At 42.0% G+C, this 21,997-nt stretch overlaps 1 pseudogene; it reads right to left on the minus strand.

The window, feature by feature from the left end:
• Positions 1-20,211: 20,211 nt before the first annotated feature.
• Positions 20,212-21,651, minus strand: LOC111164642 (uncharacterized; annotated as a pseudogene).
• Positions 21,652-21,997: the final 346 nt, after the last annotated feature.

Genomic DNA, 21,997 nt, shown 5'->3' on the forward strand with positions numbered 1-21,997 from the left:
TTTTTAACTAAAACATGTTAATGGAATATTTTAGTCTTATAATAATTTTAAAATTACCCCATATTCTCTACATTTTACAATTAATATATATATTAATTTAAATAGACATTCATCTTTTGTTGCAATAATTCTTTTCTTTAGTAATAGCTGTAATATTCTCACGTTTAGCATTTTTCTGCAATAATATAAACATTAGCAATGAGAGAAAATACTTCATCCTTGCCGCTGCTGAATAGTGTAGCAACTGATGTTGACAATCACACGATGATTCCACTTGTCCACTTAAAAGGTTAAAATTACACTTGCAGGGCTTGCCTGGTGGCGCGGTGGTTGAGAGTCCGCCTGCCGATGCGGGGGACACGGGTTCGTGCCCCGGTCCGGGAAGATCCCACATGCCGCGGAGCGGCTGGGCCCGTGAGCCACGGCCGCTGAGCCTGCGCGTCCGGAGCCTGTGCTCTGCAACGGGAGAGGCCACAGCAGTGAGAGGCCCGCGTACCGCAAAAAAAATTACAGTTACATCTGTATCTTTAATGATTGCCTATGCTAAATAATGTATATCTGTTATTGGATGATATAACTTTCCTTTTCTGCTATGATACATATTTTAAGCTTTTTTCAAATGTTGAGAGTGTATTAAATCTTTGATATTCGTTTGTGTAGCTCAGAGTCTTAGAGATGGTAATTTACATGGTAATTAGAGAAATAAAAATAGATTATCTATAAAGGAAATGATAACATTCTATTTTAAAATAGCCCATATTTATTCTGTAGTCCAGAAAGTATGAGGAGCAATTCTAGAGCCAGAAGGTAATTGTATGTTTCATGGGACTATTTTCAACAACATGAAATTATTTATTTGTCCTTTACCTGTTTGTGATCGTTCTCCCTCTAGATTGTAAGCTCCACAAGGATGGGGACTGTACCTGTCTTCCTCACCACCGTGTTGCACTGAGCATGCAGGACAGCACTCAAGCAACCTGAGGCAGAGGGAGAGAGATGAAGAGCTGAAGCATCAAGGAGAGCTGGATTTGTCCTTGTCTACTCAAAACTCACCACCTCATTCAGCTGCACAGGAGGAAACGGCTCCACGGAGGCATAGCGTCCCCTCTTTCTACCTTAGACGCAGTGAGCAGACCTTGAAAAGAAATAGGACTTTTGGATATTAAAGGGGTGAGGCACAAGATCTGCTAAAGAGAATCTGATAATGGAAGTTGGGTGTGGATAAAAGGGGAGTCCTGGGCCACCGGAAACAGGAATGATTAGAGCCAAGTCCAAGGCTATTGGCATGCTCTCTTCTATTTGCTTGATTAAGGGATTCATGGTGGCTAATTGCAGGCCCCATCCCACAGACAGAGATGGCAACCAGAGAGCTAACTCTTCCAGTCTAAGTGGTGATAGCTCTGTCTCCCTGATCTTCCAAATACATTCAAGCATTCCATGAAGTGATATCAAATGAACACATTTGATTCTCCACATTCAGGATAGCAAACTTGGCAAAGTGCCCACCCTCTGCTAGAGATTTAACATGCATCCCCTTGTCTGCCTCTCACCATAATCACAGGATGTAGCTCTCACGATTCCCAGTTTACAGACAAGGAGTCTGTTGAGTATGTGGGGAGTATGGATTAGTACTCAGGCAGCCTGGTGTCAAAGCTTTGCAGGCTTAACCACCACATCTTACAGCTTCCTGCTACCGTCGCCTTCTTAGTAGAACTCCACGGAGTTCCCTTGACAAGGATAATAGCCCAGCACCCCTGTGCTCTGACCTCAACTGTGACTTGTTTACAAAGCTGGCCCTGCACTTATCAGCAAGGGAGGTTCCAGTTCACAAAAGTTAGTAGATTAAAAAATAAAGCAGTTGTCAACAACTGCCTACGTGACATTTTATTTTGAATTTTCATCACATTGGAAACCAGTCCTGTTGTTCCCATTTTGTGAAAACAAGAAAAGCCACAAAGTGTCAGTGACAAAGCAGTCGCCAGGTCCTCTCTGTGATTTGGGCTCCTCCTGCTGTAAGAAAAGTTAAGTCATTGAGGATAAAGCCCTAGGAAAGAGTTATCACATTCCAAATATCTATCAGTGCATCAATGCATCTATCATTGCATCACTTACTTCTCCTTTCCCAAAACAGGACTTTTATTCACATCTACTTTGTTCTCCTTCAAAGAGAAACTGTATTTGAATAAAAGCATCAGTACCACCTGCAGCGCTTCGGCACGTGTACATGAAGTTATTTCTGAAACTGAGGACTGCGGGCTTGGGGCAAGGGAAGCATCTCCCGGCAAAGTTTCACCTGGGATGTTCTGAATTTCAACCTGAGCCCCTGCCTGTGACTCCTGTCTACCTTCAGTGCCGGCTCTGCAGAAAGGCTGCCCAGCCATGCCAGACTTTTCTGAGGCTGTCCCTGGAGGCAGGTGCCTGTGAAGATCCTTTATCTATTTAACAAACAGAATATGGTTCAAAGAAGGATGTAGGGCAACCTAGATACTGAAAGAAAGCAATGGGGAGAGACTGTCTTAGCACATCTAAAGCCTAGAGGCTAGAAAACTAGAAGGATAAAGGAAGAGGTTGCTACAGGAAGACTTCTCCAAGGTGTGGGGACCTAGCATCAGCAAGGACGGGAAATCAAAGGGACACTTTCTCCCTTCGTAAAGCTGTGAAGCTGTGGCCTTCCTAAAGATGAAGCCCACACTGACTGTTATAAGGAGGGCGGAATGCGATTAGAACTTCATCTCTTTGCCTTGAACTTGCAAATAACAGTTCCCCCTGCCTGTTCTCTGAAGCTGGCTGGCCAGGTGCTGCAGAAAAGTGTTCCTTGTCTCTTCTCTGGATGGAAACAGCAGGCATAGGGTACCCTCTGAGGGAGCCCTGCCACCGAGCTGTAATGAACCAAGCCCCCAAGGCAAATGGTGTAAAGCCCAGGACTACCCTAAAGCCACTTTGCTGCCTGACTAAAGCCACGTGGCCTGAATACATTCAAAATAGATTCCTTGTGGAGAAAACCCCCTGAGATTCAACTCATGATTTTCCATGAAGGGAACGGTATCCTCGGATATCCGAAATAGGGCTTCTTAGAAGTGGAGTCGGGACCATCTGTATCTGAATCAGCTAGGGAACCTATTAAGAATTCAGAGTCCTGGGCCCCATCTCAGACTTACTAAATCAGATTTTCTGGGCGGTGGCACCTGGGAATTTGCATTTTGCAGATTTAGGGGATTCTGAGAAATGGTGGGGTTTGGGAATCATTGGACTTGAGAATTAAAGACAAACTCTTAGAAAAATTTGGCCCAGGTGAGACTACAAACATTTTCAGAACAGTATTTTTTTAAGCCCCCTCCTGTTACTATGTGAACAGGAGCTGCAGATTCAGTAGAGGACAAAGGATCTGTACACAGAAAGGTGGCATCCAATTCACTTAAATGTCTGTCTTGCTAACAGTGCAGTCTGCTGCTAAACGGTAGTTTGCCCTGAACAAAAGGAGCAGAGATGACGGTGTTGCAGGTGAATCTGGCTTGTGCTTGCAATTGCCATGGAAACGGCAGCCATTATCGCTAGCTAGGATGCCCTCCCAGGCAATCCCGCTGTTCTATTTTAAAAGCTACTGCTTCTGCTTGCTTCAGATTGGAAATCCTTCCTTCTTGGGGCATGGTGCTGAGGGTTTATAAATGTGTATCCAAAAAAGAAGTAAATAGGGAATTGTGCTTTCCTGTCTCTCTGTTTTCTTCTCTTACGCGTCTTCCAAAAGCATCTCAGCATAATCCAAACAGGATGGAAATTCTTCTCATCTCTTGGCCCAAATCTCATCTTGTCTCTGGCTTGTAGGGGAATAGGAGAGGGTGAGTTTAGGGTTGAACTAATTCATTTGCCTTTCTCCTTTCCCTTCTTAATCGGTAGGCCTAATTATACATGCATCTGCACCAGGATTTTAATTAAGTTGAAATTTTAAAACATTGTTTATTTTACACTGAGTGAAGGGGAAATTTTAAAAGGATGAATATGAGGGGAAACAATGCCACACTTTTGTTCTAGAAACCAGATGTTAATGTTGGGCATGCCATGCACAGTCAGCGGTGTATCTTACATTATGAATTGAACATTTTATCTTTGCCTAAAAATGGTAAAATGACAGCAGCTACAAGCATATGGGTTTATCATATGCTATCACACGGGAAACAAGGCTCCAGTGGCTGTGTCCTCACCAAGGGAACTCTCCTCATTCCAGAATCAGGCCTTCCCCCTTCCAGGCTCTGAAACCCAAATGCTCCCGGAGTACATTCATCTCCTCAGGGGCAGACTCACATCCATGAATCCCCCCAAACGGAATGTCAGATCGTTCACTGACAATGAGAAGTACCTCTCACAGGGACGGGAACACATATATTGTATAACCAGTCCTTTCTTCCCCGGTTGGTCAACACAGGGGAAGCCAAATAATATAGTGGTCAAAATGCTGTTTTGTTCATTTACAATCACAAAAAATAAATAACGTTATAAGGAATAGGATACTAAAATCCCTCATAACAGCCTCATTTCTGTAAGCAGAACCAGAGAGGAAGTCAGATAATAATCAGAGATCGCCTAGAGAGCAGGAAATCAGAACAAAGAGTTCTTCAGTGCTTAAAAGCATTAGGCTGACATAGCCTGATGCTTCCACCTACAAGATGTGATTGGTCTGGCCAGTGGGAGGGGATTATTCCCTCTGCCCTGGACAATGTTTTGGAGGCCCTTGCTAACTGTTCCTGGTCACTCAATTTCCTATGCTCCCAAGCTGATCACCATGTTCCTGATTTTCATATTATTTCTTTGATTCAGCTTAACATCAGTCAGGTTACTGTCTCTGTGGACTGGGACTGGGGGTGGGGGAGGCATTGTCTTTTAAAAGGCTCTGCATATTCTAGGTTCTGTATTCTGTGCTAAGCTGTGTTGATCTTATAGTTTAACTGTGTGCCAGCTACCTTATTTCAATTTCTTAAGAGTAACCTCTCTGACACTCCCAATAGGTGGGCAACATATCTGAGTACACTTACATTTCTTCAGATTTTCAAGCTATCCCAGCTTGTATTTGAGAAGACAGTAATAAATTCACAACACATCTCTTCCTTAGCGTGGTTCTGATAGTGAGCTGGGCTGAGCCACTTTCAAACGTCATTACAGGGGTATCGTCGGTTGCTTTAGAGTTGCCACCCTCCTTCTTGTCCTTGTCTGTCTTCTCCCCTGGTTACCATGTGTCCATCACCAGTCACCCATTAGGTGAATGCTTGTATCCTAGACTGAGAGGAAGGGCTAGGGGCAGCTGGGGGGTTAGGAGGGTAAAGCAGAGGCTGAGCAAGGACATGCAGATGGAGACATAGGTCCACCGGGCCACTCTTTGGAGGCACAGCACAGAGACCAGTTAGAGAATTTACTTCAATTTGTTCTATTAAAATGTTTATATTTGTTGAACTGAACATCTATTGCATGAAGGTACATGATTTTGCACCTAACTTACTGGTATTTGGGTAAATTCTAGTAAACGGCAGGAAAGAGGGAACAAGCACTTAATATAACCCCTAGAGGCCGGTTGCCCTCTTTAGGTTACTAGGGTAAAGGAGCTGGGGACTCGAGTTCTGAAACCTTTAGCCTGGAATGAAACTACCATCCGGAAAGGAAGGATCAGGGCAGGGCAACAAAACAGAATGTAAAAAAAACCCCAAAAAACAAAAAAACAGATAAACAGGACCACGCAGCCTGTTACCGACCCTCCCTAACCTGTCCCCTACAAGGGTCCTGCTGCTGCCCTCTGCCATTCCAGCCAGTAGAAGACCCAGCTCCGTTTGGGACAGGCCGTGGGCGGGGCTGCTTTATAGGATCTCATTTTGGGGGGTGGGGAGGGGGCGGAGTTCTCCTGGGTTTAGAGCATGCGTGTTGCTCACAGGCTCCAGACGGAAGTACGCCGTGCAGGTCTCTGCGCAGGGCCCGCCGCCCGTGTTGCATAGCAGTGTCCTGGGCAGCGCTTTTCCACACGGCCCGCGGGAGTCGAGGTGTCAGGCGCTGCGGTTCTGCGTTGGGAACTCTAATCCCTGTTAGATGCAAGGCCTCTGCACGCGGCCCCCTAAGGCAAGTGAAACTACACGAAGCCCAAAAGAGGAAGTTAGGCCTTCTCACCTAGGTTCCATTTTATTTTTCCCAGGGACTCCAGTGGGCTTTGCCGGTGACAAATGTGTAGATTCCGTAAGAGATGTGTGCGGTGAGGGCATCAAGGGGTGGGAGCCTCTTTGAGAGGTCCAGACATCACCTTCCCCTGCCCTTGGACCCTTAACTCTACTTCGAGCTTGTGGGTCTCCTGGGCTGAAGCAGAGGCCGCTAGCTCTTGGCTACCGGGGCACCGTTAGGGTTTCTGCATGGAAAGTGTGAGCTCAGCATTCAGCCTCCACCCTGGAGAGACAGCAGACTCCCGGAGTGGCCTTCGTGGGGCATTTGTGGGGCTCTGCAGCAATCTGAAGGCATGCAGAATCCCAGCCTGGGCTTCTGCCATCTCCAGAAAACTGGGGATCTCACCTGAACGAGGAGAGTCTTAAGATTCTGCTGGAAGAGTCTGAGGTTGTTTAACTTCACTCGCTGTATTGAGAGTCGTGCTGGTCCAGGCTGATCCCGAAGGAGACAACAACAGGTTACTCTATGGAGCTAGTGGGGGCTACTCTTCAGGTTCCAGAGTAACCCCGGGAAGGAAAAGATGAGATATGCCCCGGGATCTACCCAAAGTTAAAACCTAGGACTTAAGTTGAGGCAACCCAGATAAGCAAAAGGACAGTTTACCAATTTTAGGCCACAAAGATCCTAGCGCCTTAAATTTTGCAATGTAGAAACAAGATAATGTTGGATAGGATTCAGGATTCCTGTAATGGATGTTAAAAAGAGTTGATTGAATAGACATTTTCTGAACCGTTATTAAACTTCTATGTAGGAAGGAAGGAGGAGGAAAGGAAAAGTGGAGAGACTGGGAAATGTTTTCTCATTTGGAGGTACCAGAGTTTTATTTCTCTTTTAAGCAGAACCATTGGAACTACCCAAGTCTACATTGACTAATTGGTGATAGTATATATATACACACATATAAATGCGTGTGTGTGTATATATATATATATATAGTATAAATATATATATAATGTTTTAACTTGGAGATATAAAAAAGCTAGGCATATACCATGAAACAACATCCAAATAAAAGTGAAAGGGGGTAAGAACTCCAGAATTTGAGTTTAATTACTAAGAAAATGTCTACTTGAAAAGCTGTAGTAGCCCAATACACAGGTGAGTCCTTCTGTAAAGAAATCAGTTATGGCATTAAAACCATTCATACATCTACACACTCTAGTTCTGCAATATTTCCTATTGCAAGTAAATTCATATTCAAAATTTTAAAACTGTCTTCAGTCCAATTAAAAAAATAAAAATGGTTTAAAACTCACTAATTTAAAACAAAGCAGCTACACTGGAAAATTCCATTGCTTTACAAAGACAGTCCCCAATTGAGGATTTTTTTTACTTTACAATGGCGTGAAAGCAATACACATTCAGTAGGAACCATACTTCGAATTTTGAATTGTGAACTTTTCCTGGGCTAGCAATATGCAGTGCAATACTCTCTCATGATGCTGGTGAGGGCAGGAACACAGCTCCCAGTCATGAAGGTAAACAACTGATACAACCACTCTATCCAGACAATTGTTCAGTTTTTCGATTTCAGTACAGTATTCAATAAATGACAAGACATGTTCAACACTTTATTATAAAACAGGCTTTGTGTTAGATGATTTTGTGCAACTGTAGGCTAATGTAAGTGCTTTGAGCATGTTCAGGCTACGCTAAGCTATGATGTTTAGTCGGTTAGGGGTATTAAATGCATTTTTGACTTCTGATAGTTTCAACTTACTATGGGTTTATCAGGATGTAACCCCCTCATAAGTCCAGGAAGATCTGTCTGTATTTTCAAACTTGAACCATTTGAGCTATCTAGCTCCACATGAACTAAATGACAGAAGCGAAGGTTTCTAGAGTGGATGATGGTGTCTGTGGGTGAAACCCTTTTCATTCAGCTGCTTGGGAGGATCCATAGCCTGATGGGCAGCCCCTACCCTGCTCACCTGAGAGCAAAGACTATGAGCCACAGCCCTGCCTGCTCAGTGTCACCCCATGCAGAGTGTCACCTTGAAGGGTCCTTCTTACATTACAGCAGAAGAAAGCCACACTAGCTACTCAGTCTCTCCTTCTTCTGTATGAACAGACAGCTTAGGATTACCAGGCATAAGAAGAAAACCAGCAACAAGAAAGTGAGACCAAGATAAGTAATTGGAAAAACAGAAATAATTCAGGAAACAAAGCAATTTTAATGAAAATCCTCAGAGAGATTAGCTGTCCTTAAACCAAGGTGAAGATACTATAAATAAGGAGCAATCAAAAAACAGAATGAACCATTAGAAATGATTAATTACTAATATTTTTAAAAATGTAATAGAAGAATGGAAAAGTCAAGGACATTGCTCAAACCTTAGAACAAAAAGACAGAAATTTTAAAATGAGATAAAAGTTGAGACAACTTTATGTTTTGTATATTTTACCACAATAAAAAATAAAAAAAAGTTGAGACGACTAATTCAGCAAGTCTATCATTCAACAAATCAACTTTCAAGAGAGCACAGAGACCATGAAGAAGACGAAATTAGCAAAGAAATAATGGAAATCTTTTAAAGCTATGTGGTCACAAATCTTCCAGTTGAAAAGATCTATTAAATACCTAATTCAAGAATTTAAAAATACTTATTCCTAAACATGTTACTATGAAATTTCAGAACACCAAGCATAAAGAGAACATCTTCAAATCTTCCAGAAAGTAAAAACAAGTCAGCCACAAAAGAACAAGCCAAACTAGCATCTGATTTCTTATTAGTAACAGTGGGTGCTGGAAAGCAATGGAGCTATGCTCTCAAAGGTCTAAGAGCAAATAATTTCCAATCTGTTGTGGACTGTCTTGGACTATGAATCTGTATATTTCCTGTGTGTTTCTTTAACCTCTTTACCTACTCATGTGAACCCCTAGGATCCATTTTCTTCCACTCAGTTCTACTCAGATAGGCATGAGTCACCCACTTTGGAAGCAGCAACAAAGACTATAAAATTAAAAGGAAAAAGCCTTTGGACAGAGGACCAGACGGAAAGATACATCTGCATGCTTGAAGGGCTAGTTTTTCCACTCTAAAGCCTAGATAAAATATGGACCAGGAAAGGGAAGAAAAAGGCAAAGGGACCACTTCAGAAAGGAATGAAGAAAACTCTAAGAGAGGAATTGGCAGGATGGGGAAAGCTTTTATGACAGATGTCACTTGGTTGCCTGGAAACTGATTTGGTGCTGGGCTGTCCACACTGGCTGCAGTCTCTAGTGAGAAACTCCCCCCTTTTTGTCAATAGCTGGTCATCATCCATTGAGTGTCCAGTTTGATGGGGCACTCATTCGTATGGGTGGATTATCCACTCTCTGATGGTGTACCTAAGATATTTTGTGGGATGTTGGTAACATGAATATATCAAGACAGGGTTGGACAAAACCAGTTGAAAATTGCACTGTTCTGCTTATACTTGAATACTATACCCAGGCAAACTATCAAATGTGTTAACAAAACTGAGATACTTTGAGACATGCATATCTCAAATGTTTTATACTATTTTTAAGAAGTTTCTTGATCTCTTTTTGCAAAATGAGGGAGAGAACCAAGAAACAAGAAGTTATGGGATTCAGGAAACAGTAGATGCAATACAAAAGAGCAGTTAAGGAAAGTCCTGGTATTTCCAGAATGATAGCTGTAGTGCAGGTCTAGGTAAAAAGCAATTCCTGTAGAAGTAGGAGGATGGAGTTCTCTGGACAAAAGGGAGGTCTTTGAGAGGGTGACCTTGATGGAAAAGATGGTGTGTGGACAGAATGTTTGTGGCCTCCAAAATTCATATGTTGAAATCCTACCCCTCAGCATGATGGTATTAAGAGTTGGAGTCTTGGGGAGGTTATTAGGATTAGATAAGGTCATGAGGGTAGAGAATGGGATTAGTGCCCTTATAAGAGTCATGAGAGCTTGCTTCCTCTCTCTGTGCTCTCTCCCATTAAGGATACAATAAGAAGTTGCAATCTGCGGCCTGGAAGAGGGCCCTCAACAGAACCCAATGGCACTGGCACCCTGATCTTGGACTTCCAGCCTCCAGAACTGTGAGAAATAAGTTTTTGTTGTTTAAGCCACCCAGTGTGTGATATGCTGTTATAACAACCTGGTCTAAGACAGATGGTATGATGGAATAGAATTTGTCAAAGCCAGTGCTTTAAGAAAAAGAGAGAGAGAGAGAGAGAGAGGCATTTAGAAACTTAAAAATAAAACTCCACAAGAAAAATATATCTAAATATGTGGCAAACTCAAGTACATAATGGTTTTAAAAAATTTCTATATTATAAGAAAAGAGAACTCCATTTGACTTTCTTACAAATTTCTAAACTGTAAGAAAAGAAATCCTCCTACCGGTGCTGAGTTTATATCATTTGGCTCAGTAAAGAAGTGAAAATATTTCAAGCACATAACTTGGGCGAGCATTTGCACACGCCTAATAACACAAAAGTTGCTTTTTTGGCTTGCAAGGAAGACTTGACTGTGGTAGCAGAACAGAATACAAATTGGTAATCTTGATAATGTAAAAGGTAAAAATGACAAAAGGAGGGCCATGGCAGGAGGAGGAAAGCTAGAGAAAAGGATGGAGAACGATTTTCTTTTTATAAAGCTGGGAGTCAATAGATAATGCTGAAAGTTGATGACACAAGAAACAGGTTGAAGTAAATTATTTACAGTCACAAAGATAACCAATAGAAGAACGGGGGGGGCGGGGAAACAAGATAGACATCTAGCATTGGAAGGAGTGGAGAATAGTGTCAAATATGAGAACTAATACAAATATTTTTTAATATTGACTGTCTTAGTTCAGGCTGTTATGACAGAATATCATACAATGGCATTGGGAGGTTTAAACAACAGAAATTATTTCTCACATTTCTGGAGGTTGGGAAATCCAAGAACAAGATACCAGCAGATCTAGTATCCGGTGAGAGTACTCTTTGTGGTCTATTGGGGACTGTATCCTCATGGGAGAGGGGGAGGGGAAAGGGAGGGGGCAGCAGGGGGAGAGAGGGAGAGGAAGGGGGAGAGGGAGAGAAAGTTCTTTCCTCCTGTGTCTCTTCTTATAAGGGCACTAAGCCCATCTTAACAGCCCCACCCTCATGACCTAATTAGTCCCCAAGTGCTCTACCTCCAAATACCATCACACTGGGGATTATGGTTTCAATATATGAATTTTGAGGGGACACAAACATTCATTCCATAGCATCAACTATGGAAAGTGAACCTGAGGCTGGAGAGAGGTGGAGAGACTATTGTTTATTGTTGTATACTCCTCTATGCTCTTTGATTTATTTTGAGCAAATACTTGTTTGATTAAAACATTTTAGATGCATTTCAGGAATCACCTCCTCTGTGAAGCCTTCTCTGACCTCCCTCTACTAGCAGAGCTGGGCATTCCTTATGCTCTGGTTGTACTTATACCAGATGTTATGGCCTAAATTGTACCCCCTCAAAATGGATATGGGGCGCTCTAGCCCCCATGTGACTATATTTGGAACTAGGGCCTTTAAGGAAGTAATGAAGATTAAATGAAAAACAACAAGGTCCTACTGTATAGCACAGGGAACTATATTCAATATCCTGTAATAAACCATAATGGAAAAGTATATGAAAAAGAATATGTATGTGTGTATATATATATATATATATATATATATATATATATATGACAGTCACTTTGCTGTACAGCAGAAATTAACACATTGTAAATCAACTATACTTCAATAAAATAAATTTTTTTAAAAAAGGTTAAATGAAGTCTTAAGGGTGGAGTCCTGATCCAATAAAAACCGGTGTCCTAGTAAGAAAAGGAAGAGACACCAGAGCTTTCTGCCAAGTGAGGACACAGCAAAAAGGCAGCTGTCCCAAAGCCAGGAAGAGAACTCTCACCAGAACTTGACCATCTGACCATGTTGGTACCCTGATCTCAACTTCCAGCCTCCAGAACTGTGAGAAAACAAATTTCTGTTGTTTAAGCCACCCAGTCTATGATATTTTGTTGTAACAGCCTGAGCTAATACACCAGATTCTACTGCCATGATTTGATACATCTGTCTCCTCTTCTGGATTATAGACTTCTGAGAGCAAAGCCCCATATTAATATAACTGCCATATATTGAGGACTTACTATGTGCCAATCACTGTATGAGGTACTCACACCTTACAACTTCATAACATCAAAACTATTATCCTCATTTTACAGATAAAGAAACTAAGACTTGAAGAAATTATGTGGTTTGTCTAAATTCGTTAGAATCCATTTATACCTGGCTCACACCACCATACTGCCTTCTGTCTTCCGTTTCCTTGCCTCCTAGCAGTTCCTCACACATAGCTGGTTTTGCGAGGTTGTTTGTTAATTTCTTGGATAAATGTATTCCAGTGTCATCAAGGGAAAAGCACTTGTCTCTCCTTACAATAATATATTCCTGAACTTAATGTTCTTGAACACTCCCATCTCCCATAATAATAAAATTAAATAAAATTTAAAATCCCCTCCTCCAGACAGATCCATCTATGTAACTTGCAGAGCTCAGTGCAAAATGAAATTACAGGGCCTCTTGTTGAAAAATTATTAAGAATTTCAAGAGCTTCCAGGTTGGTGAACACATGGAGACTTGGGGAGAGTGGTGCATCATGGAAGCGCCACGCTCCTTCCCACATACATTGCCTTATGCTTCTCTTCCACCTGGCTGTTCCTCAGCTAAATCCTTTTATGATAAACTGATAAACATTGCCCATTCTGGACACCCACTTTGCTTTATTCACAGAACAGCTCACCCCAGCGATCTCTCCGCAGCAATATGTTGAGATCCTCCTTGTTCATTTTTCAGCCTCAGAGTCCTCCACCGGGTGCCTTGTCCACCCAGTCCCTGCTGATGGACATTTTCCCTGTTTCTAGTCTTCTGCTATTACAATGAATTAAAGAAAAAAAGAAAGAAAGAAGTTCACAATGGCAACAGCAGAGCATTAAGTGAAGTGCAGGGCCCTTCTACGCACAGGGCCTTGTGTGAATGTACAGTCACATGCCCATGAAGCCAGTCAGCCCCACCTGCAACATTTTCCTCTATCTTTCTTTTGAAATCAGTCATAAGTCTAAGTTTCTAGCCATCACATATGCAATTGTTAGTCACACAAGAGCATAGGTTCAGGTAGGTTGAGGGTAATTGTGCATCACAGACCCTTTTCTCCTTTGTTTCTCTGTTTCCTGGAAATGGTTCATTTGTCTATCAAGAACCAGCACTTAACACTAATTCAAAAAGATACATGCACCCCAATGTTCATAGCAGCATTATTTACAACAGCCAAGATATGGAAGCAATCTAAGTGTCCATCAATAGACAAATGGATAAAGAAGATGTGGCATGTATATATACACATACACACACATATACATACATACACAATGGAATATTACTCAGTCATAAAAAAAGAATGAAATTTTGCCATTTGTAACAACATAGATGGACCAGGAGGGTATTATGCTTAGTGAAATAAGTCAAACAGAGAAAGACAAATATTGTATGTTTTCACTTACATGTGGAATCTAAAAAATAAACAAAATGAATATAACAAAACAGAAACAAACTCGCAGATACAAACCAGTGGTTACCAGTGGGGAGAGGGGTGGGAGGGCAAGATAGGGGTAGGGGATTAAGAGGTACAAACTGTTGGGTTGGCCAAAAGGTTTGTTCATTTTTGTCCATAATATGGCTCTAGTAGCACTCAGTTGTCTTTAACTTCATTCGAAACAGTTTTGTTAGATTGTACGTGACAGCTGTCATCAGCGTGCATTTAAAAAAAGACATCAAAATTGGTAGATTTTTGTGTAGCCATTTTAATGAAGATGGAAGAAAAAAGCAACATTTTCAACATATCGTGCTTTACTATTTCAAGAAAGGTAAAAATACAACTGAAACGCAAAAAAAAATATTTATGCACCTTTATGGAGAATGTGCTGTGACTGATCAAAAATGTGTCAAAAGTGGTTTGCGAAGTTTCGTGCTAGAGATTTCTCGCTGGACGATGCTCCATGGTCAGGTAGACCAGTTGAAGTTGGTAGTGATCAAATTGAGACATTAACTGAGAAAAATCGACGTTATACCACAAGGGAGATAGCCGACATACTCAAAATATCCAAATTAAGAACTGAAAATCATATGTACCAGCTTGGTTATGTTAATCACTTTGATGTATGGGTTCCACATAAGTTAAGTGAAAAAAACCTTCTTGAGTGTATTTCCACACGCGATTCTCTACTTAAACGTAATGAAAACCTTCCATTTTAAAAACAAATTGTGAGGGGTGATGAAAAGTGGATACTGTACAATAATGTGGAGTGGAAGAGATCGTGGGACAAATGAAATGAACCACCACTAACCACACCAAAGGCCGGTCTTCATCCAAAGAAGGTGATGTGTATATGGTGGGATTAGAAAGGAGTCCTCTGTTATGAGCTCCTTCCGGAAAACCAAACAATTAATTCCAACAAGTACTGCTCTCAGACCAACTGAATGCAGCACTCGATGAAAAGCGTCCAGAATTAGTCAACAGAGAATGAATAATCATCCATCAGGATGACGCAAGACCGCATATTTCTTTGATGACCAGGCAAAAACTGTTACAGTTTGGCTGGGAAGTTCTGATTCATCCACTATATTCACCAGACATTGCACCTTTGGATTTCCATTACTTAGGTCTTTACAAAATTCTCTTAATGGAAAAAATTTCAATTCCCTGGAAGACTGTAAAAGGCACCTGGAACAGTTCTTTGCTCAAAAAGATAAAAAGTTTTGGGAAGATGGAATCATGAAGCTGCCTGGAAAATGGCAGAAGACAGTGGAACAAAAGAGCGAATACGTTGTTCAATAAAGCTCTTGGTGAAAATGAAAAATGTGTCTGTTATTTTTATCTAAAAACCAAAGGCACTTTTTTGCCAACCCAACACTATGTATAAAATAAGCTACAAGGATATATTGTACAGCACAGGGACTATAGCCAATATTTTATAATAACTATAGATGGAGTATAATCTATAAAAATTTGATTCACTATATCGTATACCTGAAACTAATATAATATTGTAAATAAACTATACCACAATAAAAATAAAAAAATAAATAAGATACAAGGATGTAATGTACAGCACAGGGAATAAAGCCAATATTTTATAATAACTTTATATGGAGTATAATCTATAAAAATATTGAATCATTATGTTGTACACCTGAAACTAATATTGTAAATCGACTATTCTTCAATTTAAAAAAAAGAACCAGCGCTTGAGACAGAGAATTCTCAATAGACATGCAGAGCTGCATTAGTCAACAACAAAAAGCAGTAGTGGAATGTGATAAATTAGCAATGGGAGTTGAATGCCTATGATCCAGATTTTACTCCAGAAAGGGGAAATACATAAAACTCCATATAAATATATTACAAAATTGGAAGATATATTAATTACAGGAGATGAAAACATTTGGCCCATTGCCTCACAATCTAATTCATCTTTGAATACATTCAGTTGTTAACATCAAAGCTGCCAGCCCTGGCAGAATTATTCCATATGAGGTGCTCCATTCTCAGTCAGTGGTTTGGAGTTTTTAAACAAGGAATTGCCAATCCAGTGCTTCTAGGAGCCAGACAGGTACTTGGATAAGTGAGGTCAGCCAACTGAGGACTTGGGAAACTGGAGACCACTTCGGGGCCTCTACTGCAGCTGTTCCCCTGGTCCAGTTGACTCTTAGCAGTGTGGACTGATATGGTCTGAGCTTCTGAATTTTCAAGCAAACCCAGAAATGAGTTTTTCCCAAATTGTAAATGTGTAAATGTTAGCAACTAATTTTAATAATTAAAAGAAAAATATGGTCAAATAAGAATTGTCTGGGGGCTGGAAATGGTCATGAGCCCTTAGCTTGAGCCCTCCATGACAAAAGATTCATTTTATCATACAGAGTTCTGAGACAACTAAGTTTGGACTAGCGTCCCATATACAAATCCATCACTCACAGGAACGCTTGAGTGGCTAGGTTGTTTGAGTTAGGAAGAGCAAAGAGCCTAAGCCAGTGGTTTGCAAACTCCACCACTCCAGAGGACATTTGGCACTGTCTGGAGACATTTTTGATCGTCTCAATAGGTGGGGATGCTACTGGCATCTATCTGGTGGGTAGAGGCTAGGGATGCTGCTAAATATCCTATAATGCAGAGAACAGCTCCACAACAAATATTCATCCAACCAAAATGGCAATAGTGCTGAGGCTGAGAAATCAGCTCTCAGGCAGTGATTCACCCCCAGAATGTGGCTCTCAGGCCAAAGCTTAAAATGCAGATCCCTGGGCCCCGACCCAGGCTACTCAGTCTAATGCCCTGTAACACCCAGATATGTGCATTTTAGAAATCTTCCCAGGTGATGTTAATGCATGCCATAATGTAAGAGCCATTGAACTGAAATAACCAATCTAAAGACTCATTTATATCTAGAGAGTTACCATGGCATGTTTAGCAAGGATGCATGTTTAATGATAACAGAGAAAACTTTTAAGCTGCAAAATACTGCACAGACAAAGCAATAGTATCAGAATAATCCACCCACAATCACAGCCTGTTCCAAAAAGATAGGAGTTATAAAGAAGAAAAACTGTCATCACATCTTTACCCTCCAAGTACAGATCATTTCCGAGAGCGCTGAAGATATTTTTTAAGTTTATCAACATGAAAAACAAAACAGCTATAAAAATCACAATTTTAAAAGCAATCTGTATTCCTCAAGCATTGCAAATTGAAGCATTTGAAATTAGGATATGGGAAATTAAAGAGAATATATTATAGATGTCCTTACTGCCACCTTCAATACATGTCATAGCAATGGGAAAACTAGTTTAAACTTTATAAAGCAACTTATATGTAAGTTTGTTTTGTCATTTTCCGTTAACACTAAAAATGTAAATTTTAAAAGAAACACTGCCTGGAGCCCTCGCTCACTTGTGGGGTGTATTAGAAGCATCCCCATTCCAGAAAGGTCAATAGATACTCTTCCCTTCTTCTCTGTCCAGTTAAGTCCCTACTAGAGTGAGCTGCTGTTATTCACAGAACTGCATCCCACCCCTGGAAGGTCAGGCATGTGTAGTGGTCATCATCCGTAGTGGACATAAATGGAAAATTCAGCCCAGAAGCATAAGCACAGTTAAGGAGAGATTTGTCCCTGGGCTGACGCAATAAGAATTTCAAGGCTGTAAACCCAGATGAAAGGACTGGGAGAAGTAGCTTCCTGGGTAGTAAAATCATTGCCTTGTATGCTAGTGTAAGTTTTTTCTGACTTGGGGCTTATATAAAAGGCATCTTTGCAGGCTGACAAGACCACTGAATTCTAAAAAGGCATCTAGAAGGTAAAGCCTTATATGGAGAGCCTTCCCACACTCTGGCAAACTTACCTTGTTTATAACCTTTGTGCTGTCCTTTTTCACTGCTTTTGGGGGAAACCAAAATAAAATTGGCCATACCTAAGCCAAATTGCCTATCCTCAAACCCAGATGAGCTTCTGTGGTCTGGACTAACTCAGAGTGAGGAAAAAGGTTGAGAGACATGGCTTACCCTGGGGAGTAGAGGTATAGGGGCTCACTCCCGGAAGCAGCACTACTACTTCATGTCCACAGAGGAAGGAGAGCCATCAAAATCCTTAGGACATTACATAAAGAAAACACTCTTGAGTTTACACTTAAAAAAAACAAAATCCTTAGGATAGAAAAGACAACCCTCCGGGGCCTCCCTCCCCTCCCAGCATCACCCTAATGACATCCTTGATAATCACACAAGGCCACCCAGCCCCTTATTCGTCCTTGGGACTCTCATACCGCCTCTCAATGCCTGTCCGTCATTCTGTTCAAGGCTCTCTACCTCCCTCCCCAAAAGATAGATACTCAGGGTTCATTCTGCAGAGTTCTTTCAAGTTGAGATGAATGTGATAAAACTCACTAATGTGTGAAGAAAGCAATTTGTTACCTCTGTAGGGGTTCAGAATATATCACCCCCAAATATGCCACTTTGGCATCCTGATTATTTTGAATTAAGGTACTTGAGAGACAGCTGGTGCAAGAAGAACACTTTGACCCACCTACGTCTCCCTGAAAGAGAAGAAATGTCCCATGTGAAAGGTACCCTGTACCAGGAGGGCAGAAGGCATCCCTGGTAAGTCACCAGAGGCAGGGCATTTAGGGCCAACAAGGGCAAACAAGGCAAACTTGTTACTTCATCGTTTTACTATTTTGTCTTGTCAATTCCTCACAAATTGTTTCCTTGTCTAAAAGGTATAAAAGTTTCCTATTTTGGTCACTTCTTTGAATTTCATGTCTTTATGTGGCTCCAGCACATATGTCCACATGTAATTAAATTTGTTTTTCTCCTGTTAATCTGCCTTTTATTACTAGGGATTCTCAGTCAAGCACCTAGAAGGGTACAGGGAAAATTATATATCCTCTCCTATACCTCCTCCCAGAGAATATTTATATCTTAGAAGCTGTTAATAACAGAAAAGTGATACTTAATCCAACATAACTGATCTGTAAAGTAAATTTTCAAGGACCAAATCTCCCCAGTGGAGATCTTACACCCCTCAAATCATCTTGGGTAGTCAGAATGTGAGCCATGGAAAGATGGACCTTGTAAAGACAAGTCAGTTGGTGAGTTCTCCATCATTCAAATCCATCAAGAAATGGAGATGCCCTTTCCCAAAATTATGTTTGAAAACAGAAAAGTTAGATAGCATTCTACCTGGAGCATACGGTACAAATTCCTTTATCTTCAAAAACAAACCCAGCAAATTCCCAAAGAGAGTGCACTTCAAACTGAAAAAGCACCCAGTCATTTTCCATTGCAGGGAATGAGGGGAAATAAGAAAGACTGTCTCTCCCTCGGCCTCATTCTGAATCAGCTTGCCCATCTATGAAGCTGAACTTCTCCTATGCAGATAGCACAGATATCCGTTGTCTCATTATCTAATGTCCCTCTGCTAAGACTAACGATGGTTTTAAAGCAGTCTGTTACATAAGGAAGAGTTTTCTATTGTTATAATAAATATTAAGTTACAGATCTGAGAATGTGGCAAAGTATTTTCAAAACCACAAAGAGACATCAATGAAAAAGAGCTGCAGCTCGATAGAAAACGCTAGAGCATTGAGTCTCTGTCCTGCTCTAAGCGCCAATTCCTGCCCTTCAGGTTGTGTGGTCCCCGCTGAGGCAGGGAAAGGTAGGCTAAACAGCCTTTAATAGTTTACAGCTGAGGACCATTTAGATCTCAAGCTTTCTCTCAAAAGAGAAGAGCCCAGGTGGCTTGGGGTAGTGGGTCAAAGATGAATTTTAATCTTGAGTCAGAAGACTCATAAGAAAGTTTAGCTATAAAGTATGGAATGAGTGCTATGCCTGTCATTAAGGAAAAAGGTAGCGTGAAACGAAGGAAAGAGAGATGTAGCATTTCAGTCCCAGTTCTGTCACTAAGTTGTCATCATTCACTGGAATGTAAGCTATATGTGGGCAGGGACTTTCTGTTTTACTCACTGCTATATTCCCAGCACCGAAGAACAGTGAGTGGCACATATTAGGCGCTGAATAAATATTTACCAAACGAATCAATACATTATTGCTGTCTTGAAGAAGTCAAACAGACAGCCCTTAGGGACTATTTCTTCACTGATTCTTTCTCTATTTGCCGCACAGCACTACTGCCCTTGTCAAAAGAGCATGAGGCATGAGCAGCGTGTGTGAAAAGAAGCTGATGAGGTGATGCCGGTGATGCCCTGGAGGAAAGTTGCAAGGCCTGAAGGTACAGTTGGGGAACTTGGGTGGCAGGTCGACTGGTCAGAAGGGAAGGGCAGCCTGAGCTACCTGTGAACGCAGAGATGCCGAGGTTGGAGGAGGAAAGGAGAGCTGCCAGGGCGGCAGCAGGAGCTGACCAGAGGGACTTTGTTGAAGCAGAGCAGGAAAGCTGTTGAAGCAGCCAGTTTTCTGCTGGCTTTGGCCAAGGGGCTAGTGGAGATGAGCCATAGCTGCAAATGGAGCCAGTGGAGGAGAGGGAGAGCAGAGGGAAGTTGAAGAATTAAGGCAGACTGGTCAAAACGGAAGGCAGGCGGATATTGGACTAGCCATTTTTGCCTTCCGTAAAAAAGAGAAGGCGGGCGTCCCTGGTGGCGCAGTGGTTGAGAGTCCGCCTGCCAACAAAGGGGAAGCAGGTTCGTGACGCGGTCCGGGAGGATCCCAGGTGCCGCGGAACGGCTGGGCCCGTGAGCCATGGCAGCTGAGCCTGCGCGTCTGGAGCCCGTGCTCTGCAACCGGAGAGGCTACAACAGTGAGAGGCCCGCGTACCGCAAAAAAAAAAAAAAAAAAAAAAGCATTTGTCTTTAAATTTGGTTTTTTTAGGAAACAAATGGTAAAATATATACACTGTGGATTCTGAATTTCCCCATCACAGAGTGTGAATGTGATGGTTCGGTTTCGAAGCTCCTGAATATATTCTTTGGGGTGGGTGACACTGTCCTTGTTATCTCACGTGGAGGTGGGAGGCCTTCCACCAACTTCGCAAATAATGGCAACAAACCTCCATGATCCCAAAGCCACCTCCATGGTGGTATCGGATGTGTTTCAGGTACTGGCCTCTCCCTGAAGTGGACTCAGCTGTATATATTCAGCTGGATCTGAATTCCACATGGTGGGATCTGAATTCCACATGGTGGGATCTGAATTCCACATGGTGGTCTCTCACTGCCATATCTTGTGCTTCTAAGAGAACCTCCTCCATTATTTGGGCCCCTTTTTCGTCACTAAATTCCAGTTGAGCTAAATCCTGGTCAGTGGACATTCCTCGAATCAGTTTAGCCAAATACCACATCTTGTCTTTGCTGTACTTTGTCTTCGACAAATGTAGATTTCAGCTGGCCTCTGAGGAGGTCCTTCAGGTAGTTGTGGAGGATAAACAATTTTTTTCTCCCATTTTCGAGAAATTTCAAGAGAAACACTGGTGTGGATATGTGATTAGGGTAAAATGTTATGAGATGAAAGGAACCCCAAGACCAGCTTCCCCCTCAGATTCTGCATCCATAACACATCCAAACGTTCCAGTCTTGCCACTACCATCTTTCCTGGAACCCGTAAGTTGTTTATTTGGGAATGTGATTCTGGGGGCTATAGGGCAGGACAGGAGAGGGGAACAGGGAAGGAGGGAGAAACAATACAAGGATATGAAACTGAACTGGCCATTGCTAAGGACATGTGGTGCTCCATCCTGACCAGACCTTCTGAAGAGCTGATGGAAAGCACCTCTGAACTGTCAACAGAGGAGAGGACATGGGGAACGGTTGTTAATTCCCCCACGCTTCTGGGCTGTGCACAGGTCGGTTCCCACAGGCGTCCCTTGCCTCAGCATCATCAAAACCCCAAGGCCAGAACTGAGAGGTTCACTGCACAGGCTCAAGTGCATCCGCACGAGGTCCATCAAAGACCACAGGAAACTGGTCATCACAGCAGTGGCCGGATAGGAGGTGGGGCTGGGAGGTTTGGACGTGGGGCGCAGTCACACCTGGCTTCTCTCTGATCTGCTGGTGCCCTGCCTCTAAGTCCAGTTCACAGAGTTATGATCAAGGTGGTGGCTAGTTGCAATCCTTGCAAGGACTTGACATAAAGGGACTAGTGGGACAAGCTGCAGCTAGCTTACAGGCCATTGTTCATATTTAAGACTTCCCTCCTTTGCCATAAACTGACATCAGTGGTTCTCAAATTTTTCACAATAGAAACATCTGAGCAGCTTTTATAAAGTCCTTAGCCTAGGC

The sequence above is a fragment of the Delphinapterus leucas genome, chromosome 9, assembly GCF_059928025.1.
Source record: "Delphinapterus leucas isolate spDelLeu-1000000601 "Yukka" chromosome 9, BTC_Dleu_Yukka2, whole genome shotgun sequence".
NCBI lineage: Eukaryota > Metazoa > Chordata > Mammalia > Artiodactyla > Monodontidae > Delphinapterus > Delphinapterus leucas.